This window comes from Lipophrys pholis (genome assembly GCF_963383615.2).
Source record: "Lipophrys pholis genome assembly, chromosome: 2".
NCBI classification, from domain to species: domain Eukaryota; kingdom Metazoa; phylum Chordata; class Actinopteri; order Blenniiformes; family Blenniidae; genus Lipophrys; species Lipophrys pholis.
The window spans coordinates 15,846,727-15,856,803 of record NC_137636.1 but is presented as its reverse complement, the minus strand read 5'-3'; positions in this window follow the sequence as shown (position 1 = coordinate 15,856,803).

Below are 10,077 nucleotides of genomic sequence, written 5' to 3'. Positions count from 1 at the left end.
TTCTTGTTATGGATGATTATCACCTCCAGTGTCTGCCTCCGTTGATCACACCTGTCCTGCTGGAACCAAAGAGTCTTCGCTTCAGTATAGATTTCTCAGCTCTTCACTTTTATTTTTTCTTCAATTTAAAAGAAACAATGTCCAGCCAAAGTTTCAGGACCATATTTTAAACATTGTAGTGGCACTTGTGGATTTTGAGGTAATTGTTGCCATTCAAGCATCTACTATGTGGTCTCTAAAAAAAACCTCATGCTTCCAAAGTCTCTAAAAACTGAAGTTGTTTTGTCATGGCGTAAAAGGTTATTTTGTTACTGACACTGACATTAATGCAAAAAAGGCATAGAGTCAAGCGCCAGACTAGATTGAACTCGTTGAGAGGTAAGAATAAAGCAGTGGCTTTGTTCCATTTGGTTTGTCTCATTTTGGGAAGCACTGTGGCTCCATGCTGTGTGAGCTTTATGTGTCTGGACACTTGTGTTTGAGAGAAAGTTCCAGGCCGGAACGCATTATATTAAACATTAGTGTCTCCTAAATAACACAAACCCATCAGATGCAACTGTAGCACTCCTTCGGTTGCCCAAATGTAGCCTCTGGCTACTCTCTGCTTATCCACAGTGAGAGATGAAAAGTCATATGCTAAATGAACAGACAGAAAGATGCACTGATGAACAGAAGTTCACATCACAATATAAAACTCTCTCTTAAAACCATACCCACCACCATATAACTTGCTCGATGGGCAAAGAAAGGATACACCCTGGACAAGCTGCTTGTCAACCACAGGGCAAACACAGAGAGACAAACAACCACATTCACAGTCTTACATACGGGGCAATTATAAGTCACCAGTGAGTCTCAAATTACTGTTGTTGGACTGTGAGAGGAATCCAGAGGATGAAGAAATGACACACACGCACTTGGAGAACGTGCAAACTTCACACAAACATTCCCGAGGCCCCGATATGTAGTAAAACAAGAGGCCCTTCTTACTATTATGCACTATTACCAGTGTATACATCTTACAATACTTCATGTAAATGAGTGCCAACCATTACACAACCATGTGGCACCAAATAAGACCAACTTGATTGAACACACTATAATAGTTAAATACATTAAGAATATAACCCAACAGATACACCAACATATATCTTTTTATTTTGTTTTATTTATGTGCAAAACATTTTATTAAAAGAGAAACAAACGGAATGAATAAAAACAAAAAAGAGACACTCATCTCAATGAGTTATCCATTGATTACTTGACACACACGCCAATTTGACAATATGTGCGTTACATATTCGTAAAGGGGGTAGGAAGAAGTATAATTATCATATCAATATATCAAATATCCCCTAATTGAAATATGAACAGAAAGAGACAAGTGGCCAATAAACACAAGAAATACTGGTGTCATAATGAAGTGAGCTCAGCTGCGAGGAAATTATGATGAAAAGTGACAAACCTTAACATCGAGGTCAAGGTCAGGAAAAGTGATTAAGTGTGTGTGTGTGTGTGTGTGTGTGTGTGTGTGTGTGTGTGTGTGTGTGTGTGTGTGTGTGTGTGTGTGTGTGTGTGTGTGTGTGTGTGTGTGTGTGCGTGTGTGCGCGCGTGTGTGTGTGTGTGTGTGTTTCCTTGCATGCGGGACAGCAGCTGTCTGACTCTCCTCTCAGCGATGCTTGCACGCACAGAGTAGCCTGCAACATGCTGTAATGGTTGAGTGTATGAAATGTTCTGTTCATGTGCTGCGAGGATATCATACAAAGGAGATTTCTTGTGGAGTTGTAACAACTTTTATTACTCCTCACTCCAGTGGTCCCTCTCCAAGTCATCCCTCTGCCCCATACATCAGTTCCCACCAATATACTGTCATTTCAGAGTGTCTAAGCAGCATCCTGATGTGTGATACACCACCAGCAAGTGAGCCGGTGAGCCCGGCTCCCCTGACATGTTAATCACATATGACTTGGTTTGAAGAGCAAAAAAAACAAAAACGTTTGCATCACGACATCAAACGACAACAGAATACTGAAGAATCATAAACCACACAGTCTCTAATTAGTCATTCATCTTTATATTCATGGAATTGCTTGACGGTCGGATCAATTGAACTTTGACCTTAACTGCTGACACAGTTTACAGACCTATGGACACGATCTGACTGAGTGTAGTCAATAAATGAGAGTTATTGCAATATGCTTAGTTATTTGTGTTGTACTGCAAACAACCTCTGCACAACAGAGATTTAAAGCAAAAGAAACATTTTTCTATGCAGAAGGATGACTGATATGATAGGAAACAACCATCCAGAGCAGAGCAGAGCAAAAGCATGTGGCTATTTGAACATTGTGGCACAGAGGGATGAGTTATTGAATGCAGTAGTATCAATGATCTGAAGTGAGCTGTGCAGATAATCCAGGATAGCAGAGAGGAAACAGAAAGCTTGAAATGCTGAAAAAAGAGGTGAAGGAGTCACAGGAGAAATTTAGCAGCAACTCTTTCTCCAGGCAATTTACAGCCTGGAAGATTATTAGAAGAAAACAGTCAGAAGATATCCAGGAAGACGAACAGTCTGATGCCACGCAAGCAATCCACTGACCGTGTACTTCACTGCTCGTGAACTGACTTCCAGATGACAGAAGTACTCCAGAAGCTCCGACATCAAAACCCCATAAAGGGACTCATAAGTTGTGTAGAGCTGAGTCAGTCTGTTTGGTTGAAATGTAATATTCTAGTTATGATTTTCCCATTTGAAACACAAAACATCATTACTACATTCTGAGTGTTCAACGGAGCGCAGCTCAATAGAGTTGTTGCTCTTCAGTCAAGTTGCTGATTCCACAACGGACTCCTACAATGCAGAAGACGATTGACTCTACTTTGAAAACAAACCGCAAGGATGTTCACACAACTCTTCCTGTCAAAATGGATGATGTTTGCTCTGCTGAAAGCAAGAGCAATTTTATCTACTTGTATTTAAGATCTCATTGATTCCATCAATATCTTAAGCTGTTAGTTTGAAATGGATTTCTGTTTTAGAAACATGCAGTTTCAGCACAACCACACAGTGCAGAAACATGCAATGACAACATATTTTTGCCCCAGACTGGATTTCAAAAACCAAACAAAATGGCTATCCTGCAAGCATCTCTATAAAAAATTGCATTTTAACTTACAATGTGAGAAAGAGACAACCTAATGAAGAGCCGGGGACCAGCAGAAGCACTGCTTTAAACTCACTGTGGCACATATGAAGCAGCAGAGGTGATTCGGCTGATGCCGGGCAGCTCATGCTGAGGCCCTGCAGAGGGCTGAGCCACAGCAATTATGGTGTTTTCCATCAAACGCAGCACTGCTCTGGTTCTTTCTACAACAAAAGGACAACAAGAACCGCGTGACTGAGCCAGAAAGTGAACTTCAAGAGTGAATCATTGATGCGTTTTGTCACGGTCTTGGTGGTTCAATACTGCACCTTCACACAAACAGCAGGCATCAGGGTCCATGTAGTCGAACTGCACCGTCAGCAAAACGCTTAGATAAATCTGTATTCAGTCATCAGCAAATAGATTACAAAGAAACATAAAACCTGGTTTAATTTAGCATGTAACCACTCTTGGGAATGTTGAGCAGTCTCTCCAATCAGGTCTGTGGGGATAACAGGTGAAGTGACCCATGTGGCCGCGTCTCACCCAACGGTCATCAGTAACTCTACAGGAATTCCGCACGGCCATGTTCAGGTGCTCTGCAAACATTTCACTTCTTCATTTTCAACGGTTCAACACGCCTCAGCTTCTGATTATATAATGGAGACTTTGAGATGAAATGCATCACTGGAATAATCGGTTACCCCAAAGTCCTCCTCCCTGATCTGATGCCACTGAGACTACAGCGTCCAAAGCTGCATAATCACATGCTCCAAAGAACAATAAATACCAAACGTGCACATTGTTGGTAGATATGAATATCGTTGTGGGATTATTTGTGTGGAAGTGTGCATGTAGATTAAATTAGGCTTTCTGGGTTTGACTGCCAGACATTTGCTTCGGTGTTAATACGGTTGAGCAGCAGTCAGAGTGGGAGTGTACAATTTGTGTAAATTAGAGTGACAGGGTGCCTCATCGCAATAATCAGCCATTTATATCTGCACAATGTCGACTGAGTAACTATAGTGCGACAATCACAGAACGAAACGGTTCCAAAAGCTGGGAAACCTGTGCTGGAAACAGATAATGCTGGATCCAATTTTCAGCCTGTTTGGCAGATTGTGTTGCGATTTTCATCTGCAGGAGATAAACACCTCACAATGACCAAACTGCATTATCATGTCCGCCATGCCAATTGTCAAGGCAATAAATATGTTGACAATCACATACAGTTAGAGCCGCACACCGCCGTCACCGTGAGCCCTCCCCCCGGGCGGGAACTCACACAATTTGACCCAAACATTTGTATATAGGAGATGAGAGGGGAGAGGAGCCTGATGCTGGACAGCCTGTCATACATCGGTAAATCATGCGTTTCTGATTATTTGTTAAAAACAAGAAAAAAGGAATCTTCCTGCATGAGAGAAGGACCGGCAAATTCACTCTGGTCCTTAGGGAACAATTAGGACACTTGACCTCCTGAGAGCACATTTCTCAACTGCAAAAACAACCCCACCATGAGGAATACTGCCACTTGAGACACGAACTGATCTTTTGTTCCCATGATGCAACCATGAGCCCCTGCAGGAACGCAGGACAATAACTTCACAGAATAACAGAGTCAGAAAGCTGTGCATTAATAATAACTTTTTTTTTCACAATTTAAATAATGAAAAACAATTCTCTATATTAAAAATCTTTGACTAGGTGTGAAAAAATATTTGCACATAGTCGTCATAAAATAATGTGAGGGTTTTTTGGGGGGTTATTAGTGTATTGTCATTTTTCAATTAAAGATTGACTAATGAATAAAAAGATACAATTGCACAATATTTGCTACAAACCGTTTTGAGAAATGGTTAAAGAATGTTTCTTCTTCTTGATAGCATTAACATTCAAGTGGTGCTCCAATAGAGAGACAGCACAGCCAGCAGGGGCCCCCAATCCATTTAGATAAGAAAAAAACACAATAAAGAACAGCATTCAAAATAATCAACTAAGTACAGGCTGATCCATCGAATAAACTCAGTGAGCTTGGTAGAGAGAGAGAGAGGAGAGAGAGAGAGAAAGAAAGAGAGAGAGATTCAGTGCTTGCCATCATGAAGAGTGACTTACTTTTTTGAGTTGATAATAAGGTTTACTTTATAATGTTATAAAAGTAATACTAAGCTCTACTGTAAAGTAACAATGTTACAAAGAGGAAAGAATGAATAAGTTTACATTTCTTCCTGCTCCTTTTCAAACGTGTAAATCCAGATCAGCACATATTGAAGAGGGATTGTGATGTCTCTTCCACGTTTGTTTACTCATTTGGATGTCTTTTATTTTTTCTGTTTCTTTGTTTCGTTTTGTTTTGTTTTTACATGTTTGAAATAAAGATATCTATCACACGACATGACAACGACATGACATCGCATCACATCAATGTATAATTTTACTTTGGCATTGATCATATGTGCAGCCAAGGATTAAATTCAAGAATCTACAGTTTTTGGTGTGTTTGTGAACCTGGTGAAGGAATTCATATATCTATGATTCTCATTTACATTCTTATTTGTTCATCTTCTAGATCACTTCATCCAACTTGGGGTTGTGAGGAGCTGAACTTGCTCCTTCCTGATTCAGAAGCCTGTGCTCATCCCATGTCACCAGTCCATAATAAGACAAACAGGGCAACAATCACACACATATTCAAGGCCAATTGAGAGTCACCTATTAACCACAAATGCATGTTTATGGACTATGGGAGGAAACAAAGGAACATCTACATATGCGCAGGGAGAAGATTTGAGTAATACATATAAAGGTCCAAAAGTAAATATGTTTAAAGCTTGCCTTCACTCACAATACAATAACAGAGTATCTTACTGTGCAGTTCATTCTACACAGCTTAAAAGCACAGGGAATGTTTTTAAATGATCACATAGCTTGGCGATATGTCTCTTAGCATAAATCAATAGTATGGTCTTTATTTGCAGAACTGAAGTGTTGATCAGAGTCTGAGAGCATTAAACAGTGCTGGTGTTTTCTCTCTGGCTGTCACACACATAAACATACGTGATCAATGGTCTCGTTTTACATTGTAATCTGCACCCAGCACCCTCCATCAGGTGTGTTTTGGGGAGGATGAACATGAATCTCTGCAGATGAACATGGATCAAACACACAGTGGAGAAGATGAGCCGAACCCCGGCACAAGTGATGAATCATTGTGCACCGACAGGACTCCATAAGCAAATGCACTGAAGCAAAACGAGCACTCCCACACACACATATAGCTCAGAATACATACCTGAGCACACACATCCCAGATGAGATGAAGGGGGACTGTACGTGTGAGTGTGTGTGTGTGTGTGTGTGTGTGTGTGTGTGTGTGTGTGTGTGTGTGTGTGTGTGTGTGTGTGTGTGTGTGTGTGTGTGTGTGTGTGTGTGTGTGTGTGTGTGTGTGTGTGTACAGATTGCATGTCAACATGTCTCACTGTGGCCTGATTTGTACCCTCTGCCCCCACTTCTGTCCAGTCAGTCCATTTTATGGAGTCAATTCAATTCCGGTGAATGGAGGTCTATTGAAATGCCTCTAAGCAAAAAAAAAAAGAAGAACTGAGCGATGGTAAAAGACAGAGAGACTGAATAGTAACAGGTATTGATTCTAATGTTTTAAACGACTGCAGAAGAGAAAATACAGCTGAGAGAAATCTGCTCCTGTGATTACACAAATTAATCAAATTATACTAAAACCAGTGTGGCCCATATGGGACATAATCTAGTGGCAACCTGTTGGACAACATGTTTGACCCAACAAACATGCAATCGCTTGCCACGCTTACTGTGCTGCACTTCTGAAGCTTTGGCATCGTTGTGTTTATAATTTGGACAGAAAATGACACAATGAGCTCACAGTGCAAGCTGTTGGCTCAGAATACAGGCCAGCCAGGTTTAAGCCACACCAGATTAACATTTTAGGCTTTTTAATTTTTTTCTTTTTTTTTCTTTGGATCGCCCCCTCCCTCTCAGATAAAACGCAGATTTGGACGCACGCTGTCAACAGTGAGTGAGTGTATTGATTGAATGAGGTGATTTGAAGACATTCAACGGTCCCTTTCAAACTGAGCTTCAGGCTGACTTTACACAATCAGATATTAACTTCCATCTGCATTATTTAATGCACATTTTCTTTCATTTATTCATTCTGTCTTCTTTTAATTCATTAGTTAGGGATTTTATGTTCTTCTTATGAAATCTACTCCAGGATTTCTACATAAAACTAGTTGGAAATCAACTCTGTATGAGGTAATTGCCCACGGACGCCCTGCAGACATGTCCAGAGTCACAATCAAACACTCCAAATATTTGCATGGCTTCATTTAGATTATACAGTATTGGCATCACTTCTTAAGCAGGTGCATGTGTTTGACCCTGAGCAGGGATTTCCATCAACTGCCCCGGTAAGCGCCTAATCATATCATGACTGTGAATGAAACCTACTGCAGAAATATGTAAAATAAAAAAATGTAATAAAACTTTTGTTACTAACTATGGGATCCTGTTTTATATTTATACCTTGCCTTTGTATACATATTTGTATCTTACTTTGTTTAAAGGACAGTGATTTCAATGAACTTTTTTTCTGCCTTCATGCAGCTGGGCACTGGGACCAGTTGGTAACTATCCCAGATTATAAAGAACAAGGCCAACAAGCTCATCACTGCCAACTACAATCATAAAGGGAATAAATTGAAGCTAAAGAGTTTCCCACATTTATCTACAGTATGTGTTCAGCTGTTCAATTTTATTTCCTGCCGTTAACATGCCTAGTAATCACTGTAATTGTGGCGATAAAGTTTTATAATTACCAACAGCAAGTCTGATTCACTGAAGAGAAAGTGTCTTCATTTCTGCCTGCGAGTATGAGAAGAAAATAGGATTAAGATAACTTGAGTAGAGAGTAGACGTTCTATCAGACTGGCTCTATGGTGAGTGGTAATCACACACAGACACACACACACACACACACACACACACACACACACACACACACACACACACACACACACACACACACACACACACACACACACACACACACACACAATATCGAACCTGCAATATTTTTCTGTAAAGCAATAGTGATGATGTCTATACTCCAGAGAGGGCCCATGTCATAATCCATCCATCATCCGTTCATCCATCCATCCATCCATCCATCCATCCATCCATCCATCCATCCGTCCATCCGTCCGTCCATCCATCCGTCCGTCCATCCATCCGTCCATCCGTCCATCCATCCATCCATCCGTCCGTCCATCCATCCGTCCGTCCATCCATCCGTCCATCCGTCCATCCATCCATCCATCCGTCCGTCCATCCATCCGTCCGTCCATCCATCCGTCCGTCCATCCATCCATGTACCTTTTACAGGTCGCCAGCTGGCCGGACTTCATCAGCGCAAAGAAAATTATATTCATTCCCACCAAGCAGCATCGACCCGGCTGTGTTGAAGTAGCTGGCAGTTTGACCAGTCTATGTAGGAAATATGTGAGTGACATAATAACATACAAAATACCAATCAAATAATTGAAAATAAATCAGTACTCCACTAACATTAGATCTATAGGTGAAATCATATAAGGACATTTTCACAATTTGGGTCACAATAATTTTTTTGACTCTTGAAAAAAACCAAACACATTTAAACATATGACTGATTAAAGCCTGATAAAGAAGGATGTGTTTATTGTAACACACATACACACAACATGCGCCCTCAGACATGTACAGTAGATTATATATGATGGAAGCTGTGAATCCCAGTCTTGACCTGGATTTCCTGCTGGGTCCTCTCTCCACGCATGACTGTCAAAGGAGTCGTAAAATGATTAGCATTTTAAGAAGACAAACATCAAGCACATTGTGCTTCGCAAGAAATCTAAGACCACCCAACATGATTTACATATTTGGCCCATAAAAGCAACCATTCAGAACAGGTACTAAAATGCAATATTTCCAAGAATCGACAAACACTGACACTCCAAGTCTTGTCCCGTGTCAAAGGTTAATGGGCAATTTGTTTTTTATAGATAGAAAAAACCTGCCACAGAAACTGATTTGTGCATCCACTATCCAAACCTCCCTTTCACATCTGAGAGTCAAAGAAAGAAATGAGACTCTTAAGCTTTATCTTGAACCTCATGCAGTACGTAAATCTTTAACAAAAATGAAGTAGGGTTTATTAAGTTCTCCTGCAGATTGTCAAATTGCATTCAAGTAAGGCCTTGAGGATTAATGTAAGTACAGTATATATATATATATATATATATATATATATATATATATATATATATATGTATCCCTCCATACTTTGAAGAACTGATCTTATCTCTCTTAGTCACTTGTGTGAGGGGAACCAGTCATAGGTTGGTTGGATTACATCTTTGCGTTGCTATTTTTTTTTTCTTATCACTGTTTCTTTCGGTTTTTCAATTTTGTCATATCTACTAACACTGCACTTAACAGCTGAGTGTCATCACTATCCCCGGCTTTGAAAAGCAATGAAGGATTTTCTTTGGGCAGTAAATTTAAAAAGACCTAGACCAAAACTGTATCCAGGGCTGTTAGCACAAATTAAAATGGTTTTTTTTCATGTTTATACTGTAAAAGGTTTGCCTGTGTCTATCAAGCCAGATGTGCTCTGCCTTATATCTCCCGTTCTAATTCAGAGCTTGATCTCTTTTCTGTCTGCTTTAAATGATCCATCTCCGGTGTCGAGGGGGACAAAGTAGGTTTGTTGTCAGACGACAGCTGTAGGAGAGAGAGAGCGACTTGTTTGCGTCGCTACAGCGTCTCTGTGACAGGGAACAGATGTTTGCTGTGATGGCTTAGTGTTGTGTTTATTTCTGCTCTGCTCCTCGGATGAAACATAACTGTCATCCTCAAC